The following is a 14,097-nucleotide window of genomic DNA, read 5'->3' as shown; positions in this document are numbered from 1 at the left end:
AGTGGACAACACTGTCATTTGGCCATCATTGTCGGCAGTTCCAGACTGTCAAGCATTTGTTTACTTTACCATCCCCAACGATTAATAAACTGATGTGTTTGCTAGCGCCTCATGCTTAATCATCCTTATTTGATTTATATATTACTTTTTCTGCTGTAAGTGCATGTTGTGTGTGATGTTTGTGTAACAGAGTTGAAAACAACCTTACTTAAATAAAGTGAATTCTTTCAAAATTATGATATCACCATGTTATTGTAATCTCTATTTTTATACACACTGGTTCTTACATGTTTAAAAGGTTTTCATATGTCGTACCCATTCACATGAGTTTAAAACATGAGACATTGCGACTGCAATTGTATTTTCATTTCTACTTTGCATTTCAATATTTTGAGCATTTGCGCTTCCCGTACTCCAGTCAGAACTACAATCTGCTGGAGGTAAGCTGTGCATAGAGAGTGCTCCATGAATAATTTTGTGTTTTAATATAAAATAACATGTTTGTCTTCCACACTAGTTCAAATACGTATATAAACTAGATGTACCGCAGAAACGGTACAAAATATGACCGCCGCCCAGTCCAGCACATTTTGTCCACAAAAATAAATCACGCTGAAAGGCTTATATGATTCTAACTGTCTCACTAAATTGCATTATCCACACTCAATTCTCACTGGTATCTGCTAGACAACAAGTACCAAAACATGATTAGTTCATAAATTCAAATGTAAAATTCATTGTATACAACCCCACCTCCATCTTGCCTGTTCATAATTCTGAGAAATTCTTGAATTGTGTGCATGTGTGCATGTACATGTTTATGTTATGTGTGTGGGTGTGTGTGTGTGTGTGTGTGTGTGTGTGTGTGTGCGTGCTTGTGTGTGTGCCTGCGTTTGTGCCTGTGCATGCATGCGTACATATGTCTACTGTGTAAGTATGTGTCATACGTATGATTACTGTGAATGTATGTGTGTGCGTGTGTATCTGTTTGTGCACATGAAATGGGTTAACATGACCCCTGGAGGCAAACATACAGAAAAAAATGGTCATCCTAGGCCCTACAGTTCTCAAGATATTCACAGAGAACTGTGTCTGCCCTACCCTCCTTTCGGGGGGTCCAGTCCAGCGGGGGGGCTACAGATCAAAACGAAAAACGACGGTTCCATGCTATCCATGTGGGGTTACATGCCCACCAAGTTTTGTGTACCCCGGTCTTTCAGTGTCCCGGGAATCCTTGTTGGTGTACGTCACTAAATGTACACATAAATTATTTTATTGTAAGGCCCCCATGAACGAAAGTACACAAAACTTGGAATGCATTCAGAAGGTGTCATAATGATCCTACACTTTTAATTTTGTGCAGTTTTGACCATGTCAGCCAGAGATATTGTGATGAAAATGCCTAATTTTTTGCTTTTTAATTTTTAACTAGGTGGCGCTATACATGAAATAAGTGGTAATGGGATGGGTTGACATGCCCCCTTAAGACCAACATACATAAAAAAGGTGGACCTCCTAGGCCAGGGATGTCAAAGTCAAATACATTAGAGGGCCAAAAAAACAAATTTGCTACAAGCCGAGGGCAGGACTGGTTCAATATTAAAATGACTGCACGTAACCTATTGAACCAAGACGTGTACTGTATTTTATTTAATGATTAAATGAATAATGACTGTGACTGAAGTGCGGGCAAAGTTTGCACAAATGTATGATTTTTCCCATCCTCACCGACCTTGTCATAAAATTTAAATGATCATATGATGCCTCCTTGCTGCTTTGTCGTCTACATCAGCCTTTCTCAAACTTCTTTGACCTGAGGCCCGGTCAAGGCATACTTTGGGGTCATAGGGCCCACCTACATGAACCCACCCCCTCCTCCCACCCCCCATTAAATTATCATAATGATATCACAATTATTATTATTTTTATACTATATTGCTATACATGTACTTCAAAACAGTCAATGTTTAAAGTGCTAAGATTGTTCACAAAAGTTTGTGAAAACATGCACATCGATAGTGAAGGCAGAACTGCTCACTAGTTAACTAGAGAAGACACAAATGCCCACTAGTTAACTAGTGAGGTCTAAAAAGTGTCACTAGTTTACTAGTGTGCACCAAAACACCCACTAGTGAACTAGTGATGGCAATTTCCATTCGACTAGTTAACTAGTAAGGTGCAAAAAGTGTCACTAGTTTACTAGTGTGCCCCAAAATGCCCACTAGTTAACTAGTGAAGGCCATTTCAGCCCCACTAGTTAACTAGTGAGATGCCAAAATGGTCACTTGTTAACATGTAAAGGCCAAAATACCCACTAGTTTACTAGTGAGGGTGTTGTGGGCCTTACTAGTTAACTAGTGGCATGCATATTTTGTTCACTAGTTAACTAGTTACACCTAAAAACACAAACAAGCTGACCGTTTTTGTCCACTAGTTAACTAGTGGAACAATTGAAGTCTCACTAGTTTGCATGTGTGGCAGTGAAGCAGCTCACTAGTTAACTAGTGCCTGAAACGGCTATTATGCAAATTCTAATGAGAGGGTGGGTAGAAGACTCCTATTGGGTATTATGTAAGAATCCCACCCAGTCTAAATGTAAATTTACTGTTCATAGCCTCGCGATCAGGTCCTGATGGGTGCCCCTAGTGGCTAAAGTGACACACTGCTCTGCAACGGTACTTCAGTATAGATAGTAAAGCAGAGCCTGCAGTATGCAGTATCTCATATTCTGTCAAAATGTTTTTTAATAATAACAGGGAAACCCCATGCTTTAACAAGTGAGCTCTTCCACACCAAAGATTCAAGGGATCGATTTTAATATTATTCTTTGTTTATTGTTGCTAGGCAACCACAGACATAAATGTATCCATTCAGTCGCGCTTTTCTGATTAATAACTGAAAAACAAAAGATTGTACACATTAACTGCACATGGTTTCAAAAGTAATTAAAAGCTCAAAGATCAAGAAAAAAAACGTCATGCTCTTCTAAGGAATTGAACCCTGGTCTCCCACATGACCACCTGCTGCTTAACCACTTGAGCCAGTCTTGACACATCAGCAATGGTATCATCAATGTTCATGTTACTGAAACATTTTGTTGTTAGGCAACCATATACAAATGCCTCCAGTTTTATCGCGATTTTCAGACTAATAACTGAAAAACTAAAGATTGTAGACATTAACTGAATGAAGATTACAGCAATACACCACAACTTTGTCACTAGACATGTTATCAAAACATATTTTTATGCTCAAACGATCTTAGTTTATAAAAGTTTGCTCTTAGAACAGCCTGGACAAAGTCAGCTTCTGAGTCCTAAATGGACCAATCAAAATCCTTGTTCCGCCTTCTTCATTTGCATGCAAGTGCGACATTGCGCACTAGTTAACTAGTGGCCAATGTTACGTCCCACTAGTTAACTAGTTGCACAAAATGCCAGCCGGTTGTGTATTTATTCAAATTCCACTAGTTTACTAGTGTGAGGGGCATTTTTCTCCTGCTAGTTCATTATGGACAGTGTTTTGGGGCAATTCCATGCAAAGGTCATCTTTACCATGGAAAAAAAAAGTTGTGCATACGCAAATAGAACTGTTGTTAAAATCTTCATTTAGGTCTATATTTTATTGTTTGTAACTGATCTGATTGAATTTGATGGAGAATGACACTCTTTTTACATCATAAATATGGTGTGCAACCATACAGAAACAACATCTTTCACATGGTAATATTATACATATTTCAAAAGTGGATAAATGGACCCAATGTTCAAACAAATTGTGTCATTTGACAAATTCCAGATTGACAAGGGAATGGTAGAGTAATGTCTATGCTCAGCTTGCCTTTAAGAGCACAACTCCTTACATTTGTAAGGCTTTTGTTTTTAAGTCAGCAAGTTCCATGGCCATGTCACATCCATAACGTTTTATAGGAAAAGTTTATGCTACACATACAGTGTTGATGCAACAATGTCCATAGTGTCTGTGCAAAGCTGATTTATATCAATGTAAAGTGTGATGACCAAATTGTGCCCCTTTCTTATTTTTAAAACCTTTAATGGTGCGTTATGGATGTGACATTATGGATGTTACATAATGTGAATTTACAAGACTGGGGACTTTATTATACCTCAAAGCCGATAAAACGTCTGTTCTGGTGGCATGTCAGTTTCAACGCATTTCAACTTAGTGTTTACAATTGACATTTCAAAGATTATTAGGTTGATCAAAACCACAGGGAGGCCTTGCCTAACCATTAGCAAAACAAACATAATATTAAAAATACCTGCAGTGATTAGCCTAGCCATAGCCTATTTTCAAGTGGCCTAATAACGAAAATCTAAGCGATTATCTTCCTGTAACTGTCATACTAATGTTGTACAGTAACTGGATTATCGTGTTAGCTGGTGAAGATGGCTGACTTTGCAGCTGGAGTTAACATACAGTAGCAACCTCCTTCTGTTGCAGATCTGTTCAGCCTGCCGTTCACGTCTGCTTAACACAGTTTAATTTTAAATGTGACGCGATATGACAGCATTTGAAGTGTCAGGTCCTCTGTAGCTAATACCCACCGAGTAACATGAGTAAGGGCAGCAATAAACTAGATGTACCGCATAGCGGTACAAAATATGACCGCTTGTCAATTTGTCTCCATCTCCTACTCCTGCAACTCATGCGCATGTAAATGTGTGCATATGTGAGTTTGCTTTTGTTTATAAGAGAGTGTATGTGTGTGTGTGTGTGTGTGTGTGTGTGTGTGTGTGTCTGTGTGTGCATGTGCGTATGCATGCCTGTGTGTGTGTGTGCGTGTGTGTTTGCATGCCCACATGCGTGCCTGTGTGTGTGTGTTTATGTATCTGCATTCATGTGGGTGGGTGTTTGTGCATGTGTGTGTGTGTGTGTGTGTGTGTGTGCTTGCCTGTCTGTATGTGTTTATGTGTGTGTGTGTGCTTGCCTGTCTGTATGTGTGCGACTGTGCGTGCGTGCGTGTGTGTGTGTGCGCATGTGCGTGTGTGTGCACGTGCGCGTGCATGTACTTTATGTGTGCAAATCACAAATGAGTGGGTATGGGTTAGGTTCATGCGGGCTCTTGAGACTAACATACCATAAATATTTTGTCATCTTGGGTGCAACGGTTCAGGTAGGGCTAGTTATTTAGGGGAGTGGCCACCAAGTTTCATGTTCCCTGGTGTTTCAGTAACCCGGGAATCACTGACCAAAATTGATGACAGTAAAAAGAAAAAAAATAAATCTTTTTTATATTTTAAATGACTTGTTGTCCTGATTCTTCCTGTGGATCTTAGTGGGCACTGAGGAAGCAATAATTTCATCACTAGTTTTTCATGATTACTATTTCAATTGTTTCATATCAAAATTCACTACTTAATTATGTGTTTTATGTAGTTTGTCGAGGACTGGTTCAGACACGTCACATCCATAACGTGAAACCGTCACATCCATAACGCCAGTTTTTCCTACATAATGGATTACGAAAATGACGCATAGTTTCAAAAACACACTTTTTGTGTTCATTCAAGTCTCCTTCATGGTACATATATCATAGTTTCGGCAGTTTCCTTCAAAATTCACAGAGTTTGTAGAAAACCTGTAATCTCTCACAAAAGTGTGTCCATTTCATGTCACATCCATAACGCTGATAAAATGCCTTGTATTCTTAGGATGAAATTGATTATATGAAATTTGAGGATTTCTCAGTATTCAGAGGACAGAGGTTGCATTAAAAGTTATGCAAATTAATTCACTGATACTAATTTTGCCCCCACTCTAAGGCATTTTGTTTACCAATATGAGTCCAATTGTCACATCCATAACACTGGAACTGCCCTTTGTCCTCACTAGCTAACATGTAAGGCTCAAAATGCCCTCTATAAGCTAGTGAAAGGCATTAATAATGCAGATATGCTCACTAGTTAACTAGTGAACAAAATATGCATGCCACTAGTTAACTAGTAAGGTCCACAACACCCTCACTAGTAAACTAGTGGGTATTTTGGCCTTTACATGTTAACTCATTTTCCTTCCCATGCGTTGAGTGCCAAAAACGTAATATTACGTTTTTAGCTTTTTTTTTAAATTACGAAACTAGACACTCTAATACACCTTATATGTGATTTTGGGAACTCTGTGATGAATAGAAATGAACTATATGACGATCGTGAAACTCATGAAAACGGACAATCTGGACATTTTATCTGGACATTTTATCATAACTCGGTTGCCGCTTTGGGGCGAATCAGTGACGCATGCACGTCAGGTCAAAACCAGGCCATTTTCGTGGGTCTATCACGAGGTGGCAGTCTCGCCAGGTCTCACTGATCACTTCCCGGAATGTTTACACGAGTAAGTAACAGGCAACACTTCATATTTCATGAAAGACGTTTATCTCCATTTCTAGAAAAAAACAGCGATTTTGATGAAAACTAGCCACTGTTTAGCTTGGGATTTCTCAGGAACGGAGGCGTGTAGAAATACACGGTTTGCACGCACTGAGAGCTTAAAGTCTGATCTTTTAATCGAGCTATTGTACGTGTTCATAGCTATAACACAGAATATGCCGTGGCTGTACACAAATCATCAGCAATGGTCTAGATTGCTGGCACTCTAGGACAAAGCTCCCGAAAACAGCTTGGCATTCAATGAGTTAACAAGTGACCATTTTGGCATCTCACTAGTTAACTACTGGGGCTGAAATGGCCTTCACTAGTTAACTAGTGGGCATTTTGGGGCACACTAGTAAACTAGTGACACTTTTTGCACCTCACTAGTTAACTAGTCAAATGGAAATTGCCATCACTAGTTCACTAGTGGGTGTTTTGGTGCACACTAGTAAACTAGTGACTCTTTTTAGACCTCACTAGTTAACTAGTGGGCATTTGTGTCTTCACTAGTTAACTAGTGAGCAGTTCTGCCTTCACTAGTTTACATGTAAGTGTCACACTGAAGCCACTAGTTTACTAGCTAGAGTACCTTTGGCCAGCATGTTAACTTGTGTGCCACATGCAAATGTTGTGGGTGGGATTTCGTGAAATTCTGCACTGTGATTGGTTGTCATGTTCTATTTGGACATAGGGAGCCAATAGAAAGCCTCAATTTCCAGAATTCTCCGCCTCCTAATTTGAATTCTGCGCCACTAGTTTACTAGTGTGAATTTTGTCTTGAACTAGTTTACTAGTATACATTTATATCCTCACTAGTTAACTAGTTTGTTGTGTGAAATCCGATGGCACGAGCCAGAGAGAAGGTCTAGGCCTTGGCGCAATCGTGGCGGTGTGGAGTGGCCGGAACAGCGGAGGACAGCTCTGCGACAAGGCCACAGAGGAGGGACGCCAACGTCGGTAGCTGTAGCTGTGTGCAGCGTGGTCCGGCTGCGATGGAACTGGAGTCTGCTGCCCTGACTGGCGAGACGACGGAGTGGAGCATCGGAGGTGCAGTGCCAGTTACGGTGCTCAGCGCCGGGGAGTCTGTGGCAGTGGAGGCTAGGCCCCGCCAGGTGTTGGAGGAACGTTGCAGTGGTACACACTGCGAAAGTACGACCTGAGGGCGTTCTCTGAAGGGAGCTGGGGACGAGAGGCGACAGACTAGGTGACTGCTAGCATGCCCCGCATTGGGCCGCTGGTGGTTGTGGTTCCCCAGGGTGAGTAGGGCTCTTGCGGTGTGTGCACCCCACCTGCTGTGTGGCAGTGCCAGAGACTAATTGCTGGACTGAATGTGAGAACGCCCGCGCCGAGGACGCCAATGGCTTGTTGGAGGAGCTGTGCAACGCCAGCGTGCTGGACTCCCACAATGTTTCGCGCTGGGGATTCTGGGAGAACTGAATGATCATCTCAATACCAATGTTTCCCAAAAGGCTTGTCCCAAGGAGAACAGTATTACCTTAAACACACATGAGGAAACTGAACAATCCAATCAGTAGACTAGGATAAGCTAGCCAACTATGCTACTTTGTTTACAATATTTCCAGGCTTCAACCAGACAGCTGAATGTGGTAGAGTTGTAATAGAAATAGTAGGCCTAAGCTATAGGCTAATCTACATAAAGTGTGCTGTCATAAATACCAGATATTCAGTATTCTCTCTTTATATATAACATATAAAATAATACAGATATATTACATTGTAATCCTCTGTTATTCTAAGGTAGGCTATTGAAATGTCTAGCCCCCCAATCCAAAAAAAGAAAAATCGAGGTTCGTCAAACCGTGGGTCAAAAATCGTGATACGAATCGAATTGTTAGGTTGGTGTATCGTTACAGCCCTACTGTATATCGCTACAGCCCTATCCTCCAAAAATCTGTCTAAATTGGACCAAAAAAACTCAGCAAAATCAGCTTAATGAGAGTAAAATGTGACCAAACCAAGTTTAAAGAGTGATTTTGAATCTTGAAAATGTCAGGTATGGACTCAGCATCTCCAGTAACCCCTAAAAACATACTAACATTGTCCATTTTGGCCAAGCAGCTCTTATAATATGATCAATATAGGCTATTATGCTAATTTATGCTAATTACCTCAATTACACAAATTGCCCAACATATGCAAATTAGCATCCGGCAGTTTCTGCATGCTGGGAACCCATACTATATATTTCCATCATAAAACTTTGGTGTACACAACATTTCCGGGTCCACAATGGGTCTCTATGGGCTGTCCACTGGACTAATGTCCACTAGTTAACTAGTGAACAGAACATGCTGAGCATTACTAGTTAACTAGTAAGATATGAAACAAATGAACTAGTTAACTAGAGAGAATTTGGGCCTTACTAGTTAACTAGTGAGCATTTTGGCTGTCACTAGTTAACTAGTTCACAGAAACATGGCTCACTAGTTAACTAGTTGACAAAAATGGCTTACATGTACATGACAATTATGCCTGATATCAAGATATCAGAATAAATGCTCAATCGGCTTTCCATACCTACGAGAGGCAGGCAAATTTCCAAAATGAAAACAAGAAACAAATTACGTGGACATCGGAGGGGCTTCCTGAGATGGTGACTGCTTCGTCAAACGAAGAATATCAAGTCTGACGCAGAGCTGGCCATATTTCTCCACAACAGGTAGCCTAGGCTAAACTTCATCTGCATCGCTAACTTCAGCTAAATAGGCTATGTTACGTTGGTTAGAGAGGTATTTTTTGTTTTCACTGTTTCCGTAATGTGTAGCTGGGTTGGAGAAACGTTAAAGCAGCTGCAGGTCAACTAACGTTAGCTAAGTCTTCATTACTGGCAACCCAGAAGAGTCTCACGTCTGATAGTCTTGAGAACGTTCACCAGTGTTTTGATTTTGGCCTACAGAACGTTCGGTAACAATCCTACAAATCGCACCTTTAACTAGTGAGCCTACTGACTGCCATCACCTAGCTAGCTAGCAAGCCATTTATGGTTCACTAGTAAACTAGTGACATTGACCTACTGCAACTAGTTAACTAGTGAGGTGTTTTGCCTTCACTAGTAAACATGTGCACATTTTTGGCTGTCACTAGTTAACTAGTGAGACCCAAGCCTTCAACTAGCTGACTGGTATGCATTTTGGCCTTTACTAGGTAACTAGTAGACATTTCTGGCTCTCACTAGTTAACTAGTGAAGCTAAAATGTGTTCACTAGTTAACTAGTGAGCCTTTTGGCTTCCACTAGTTAACTAGTGTGCATATTTTGGCCCTCACTAGTTAACTAGTTCACACAAACATGGCTCACTAGTTAACTAGTTGACAAAAATGGCTTACATGTACATGACAATTATGCCTGATATCAAGATATCAGAATAAATGCTCAATCGGCTTGCCATAGAAGGCTCTGTAGAAATCTGGCACCCTATTCAACGAAGTTAAACTGAAAGAACGTGCCATTCACAGACACCAGAATGAACGAGTTCACAGTAACGTTCATCAGGCAGTAGTAGCCTAATACAGTACGTTCGCTCAAAATACATATGAACGAGTGACTTTCGTTCAATGAACGCGTTCAGGCACAACACTGGGGAGGGGGGTAGCTGAAAGTTGACATCTGCCCTGACTGAATACTGATGAATAATGAAGCCGAGGCCCACTTGCGGCGCCGCAGTGAGTTCGTGGGCTACCGTTGCATTGTGAGGAATGGAGTATTGATGCGCAAAACAGCAACCGGCCGCTGTGGCCTGCGGGCCTGTTCTAATACTAATCAAATATCATCCCGGGGGCCGTAGATAATTCATTCGCGAGCTTCGCTGCGCGGCGGTCATAATAAGTTGTATTTATAGATAATCTCTGCAAGTAATGCTAGAGTGTTGTCTTAGATGGTATCTAATCGAGCTATTGTAGGCTACGTCTTTTTGGCGGCAGCCATGTTATGTTCACTAGCTTTATGAAGAAAACACTTGCAATTTCCTGACTTCCTTTTACGTTTATACTGTAGATTTGGATGTGCAGTCGCAAATCGTCTGATATCAATGGATTCTTTGTTTTTTTATGTGTGAATGCAGGTATGTTGTTTATATACACTGTTATTGAATCAATGCTTGTGAATTAATGTTCAATGAAAAACAAAAACTATACAATCACAAAGTGTGAAATGCCAACTCTGCATGTCGTTTATTTTGCATGTTTTTATGTCTGTTTAAACTAAATTGAACCGGCTATGCATTATTTTAGATAGATAGATAGATAGATAGATACTTTATTGATCCCCAGGGGAAATTCAAGATTTATCTATGTTCAAGAATAGCATAGACAATGCTAGCCAGTCAGAACTACAGTCTGCTGGAGATTTGGATGTGCAGTCGCAAATCGTCTGATATCAATGGATTCTTTGTTTTATGTGTGAATGCAGAGGGAAATAAAAACACTGAGATGAGTTTGCGTGTTGAGCCATACTTAATCATCACCTGCAATAGAGACACCTGCAATAGAGAGGGTCGTTACATCTGTATGCTTCTGAGACCTTGAAATTCCCCTTGGGGATCAAAAAAGTATCTATCTATCTGATTTAGTCAGTTACCCTCTCTCTCTCTCTCTCTCTTACTAACCTTCACACTGATAGGAGTCTCTAGTGGGTAGGTGGCCATCAGGTATCTCATATCCAGGTTTGCACTCACAGCGTCCGTCACCAACACACAGGGCATTAGGACCACAGGAGGACGGTCCACATGTCTGGTGGCCTGCTCAGAATATAGAAACTGATAAATAAAACAGTGAAATAAATTTATCTTTGGCTGTGCCATTTATTATAGTAGAACACAAGTTTTCAGATAGCTTACTGATAATGAACACAGGGGTAGCTCTAGAGCTAACTACTTAACATAAGCCACACTGGGAAGATTACATGACTACATCACTGACTGAAAATACACTTCAACATTAACATACCAAGGAAAAAGCCAGATTATGAAATAGTACACTAAAACGGAAGTCACAAATACTTTAAGCTTAAAACATTGGAACATCACTTGACAAAAGTTTAATGTTGTTGAACACCTTTAAAAAAATACTCACGAGTGACATAACTGAATGATGTGCCATTTTGGTCATGTCTATACAAGTAGAATCCTTCAGGACAAAGGAGTCTGATGATTTGTCTAGTTGTTGAACACCCTCCAGAGGACTGGTAACAGAGTGTTATATCACTGTATTGGATCCCCCAATTAACTGTACTGTCTTCACCACATGATACAATGGGATGTGATGTGCCTCCACCAATAACAGCGCTGGTACAGTTGTCATACAGCACATCTCCCCCAATACCAACGAATCGATACCACCCGGATCCTAAGTGGGTGTCATTCTTTGGCCATCCAGGAAAGGTTGTTGATTTGAAGCCAATATTACGCCACGGATCAGACAGATTTCTATACGATGGGCAAGTTTTTTTACCTGGATGGACAAGATTAACCTGTTATTGGCCTAGTACCAAATATACTCTACACACACAGACACCACAATGCTGTAAAACATAATAGCTTCCCTTACTTAAAATGTTCTATTAACTTCATTTTGAAGTGGAAAAGTAAACAATTAAGTACACTATACTTGAATTGCTAACGTTTGTGCTACACTGTAATGTTAGTTTGTTAACCTTAAGTTTGTTAACCTGTTAGTTAACCTTACTTTTAAAAAGCATGCAAACCATTTGCCATTGAAATTACAGACTAATCTGGAACAGGATGTGCAAGTTGTGCAAACAAATGCATATTAGTGTAGCCTGGATGCCAGCCGAAAATGCAACTGTGTTTGACAGAGGACAGATGTAGGTTGCTAGTGACAAAATATTAGCTTTCAGTATGGTACGATGTCTTTGTAAATTATCCCGGTTCTCCCTAACAAAAATGCTGTCCCTAGAAGGTAGACATTTAGATTTTGTCATCACGTCTGTTGTAACAGTGCAATAACTTTAAAAAAAAAAAAATGACCATGCAATTGTGGAGAAAAAGGGTCGTGTTCTTCCTACAGAATTCAGTTGATACATGCCCCATAATCACATCCCAATGGAGCAGTACCAGTCTTATATTCTGACTAAAATTCGACAGGCTATACTTTGTGTAGTGCACTTAGACTGAGAATTCCTATTTCAAATAACTTGGTTATACACTTACAAGTAAAGTATACTGTATGTTTATTAAACACAACATGTGTATTAAACTACAGTTCAGCTCATTAATAAATTACATTTCCCATAATGCATTTCCAGAATGTCACAGCCCCGTATCCAGTATTCTCCTACACTCCTCCGCCCGAGTTACTCTACGCGAGAATGTGATGTAATTCCCCAGCTATAGCGTTCCAGTTTGTTTTCACTACACGACGAGTCGGAATGTTGGGCCAATTGCTCTGTCTAGCTGCGCTGCAATTTAAAACCATACTCCTTAAAACCGAGGTTTTGGAGTTTAAAATGCAGCTGAGCACTAAATTGAATGTGATTGCTGTGTAACGACTCACACAGGATTAGCTGATTCCAAGTTAAACTCGGGTTAAACCAGAACTACTCGATCAGCAGATGCAGTCTTAACTTAATGGTGGAAGCATTTCAGGATCTTGGGGGGATATGTTTTTATGATTGTTGCAGCTAAATAAAAGTTTTTTGTGTTATAATTATCACTAGTTTAAAAGAGATCTCGCACACTGCCCATTCCGCATGCAATTATTCATTAGAACACTACAGAACAATACATTTCGGTCTCAGACCTTCATAATTACCACCAAAAAACTTGGAAATGTAAACTTGGAAATGTAAAGTCAATTTTAAAAGTGATAAAACGCAAATAATGTTACAATATATCGTGAAATAGTCTGGTGAAATTCTGGAATGTGATTATTCCATCACCTCATCCACTGTGTTACAGTTTTTTCTGAATGGTTAAACAATCATGATTCTTATAGCACAATTTCCAAAACTATTAATGCTTATAGCTAAAAGCACAAACACTGCTTTGCAATCAGTTTGCAATTTTTTAACACACACTTTGCACAACTGTAGGTACAATCCACTGTACAGCACTCTTTTTGCGTAACTGTAAATACAACTCACTGCTTTACACTCAATTTCCAAATGATCAACACACTCCTAGCAAATCTATACACATGTATGGCTTTTATTTACACGATTTTGCCAACTCTCTGGCACACTTTCTCATGTGAAAACTGTTTTAGATAATCAGTTCACTTTGCAATCAGCCTAAGCACTATAAATAAGCCACAGGTAATGTACAATGGGTACAATGGAGGGAGCAGGAAGAGTGAGAAGAGTAAGAATTAGAGGAGGCCGAAGAATAGGACGTGGAGGTGAAGAAGTAGGAGGAAGAGGACGCGGAGGTGAAGAAGTGAGAGTGAGAGGATGACAGGGACAAGAAGGTGAAGTTAGAGGAAGAGGACGAGGAGGAGCAAGAGGAGGACGAGGAGGAGCAAGAGGAGGACGAGGAGGGGGGTGAGGAAAGGTAAGAAGAGTGAGAAATTCCCTTTTACAGGCAAAAAAAATCAGTCTACATGTGGGGATATTGACCAGGCATCATGTCAGGCCTGGATACGGCATTCCAGAATATATTTTCTCCGGCGCCTTGGACTAGAGGATATTGCATGTGATGTAGACAAAATTTTGAGAGAGACGACATGATG

The sequence above is a fragment of the Alosa pseudoharengus genome, unplaced genomic scaffold, assembly GCF_046254945.1.
Source record: "Alosa pseudoharengus isolate Yale_2024_CS ecotype anadromous, Long Island Sound unplaced genomic scaffold, YU_APseudo_1.1 YU_APseudo_1.1_scf_25, whole genome shotgun sequence".
NCBI lineage: Eukaryota > Metazoa > Chordata > Actinopteri > Clupeiformes > Clupeidae > Alosa > Alosa pseudoharengus.
This window is presented reverse-complemented; position numbering follows the sequence as displayed.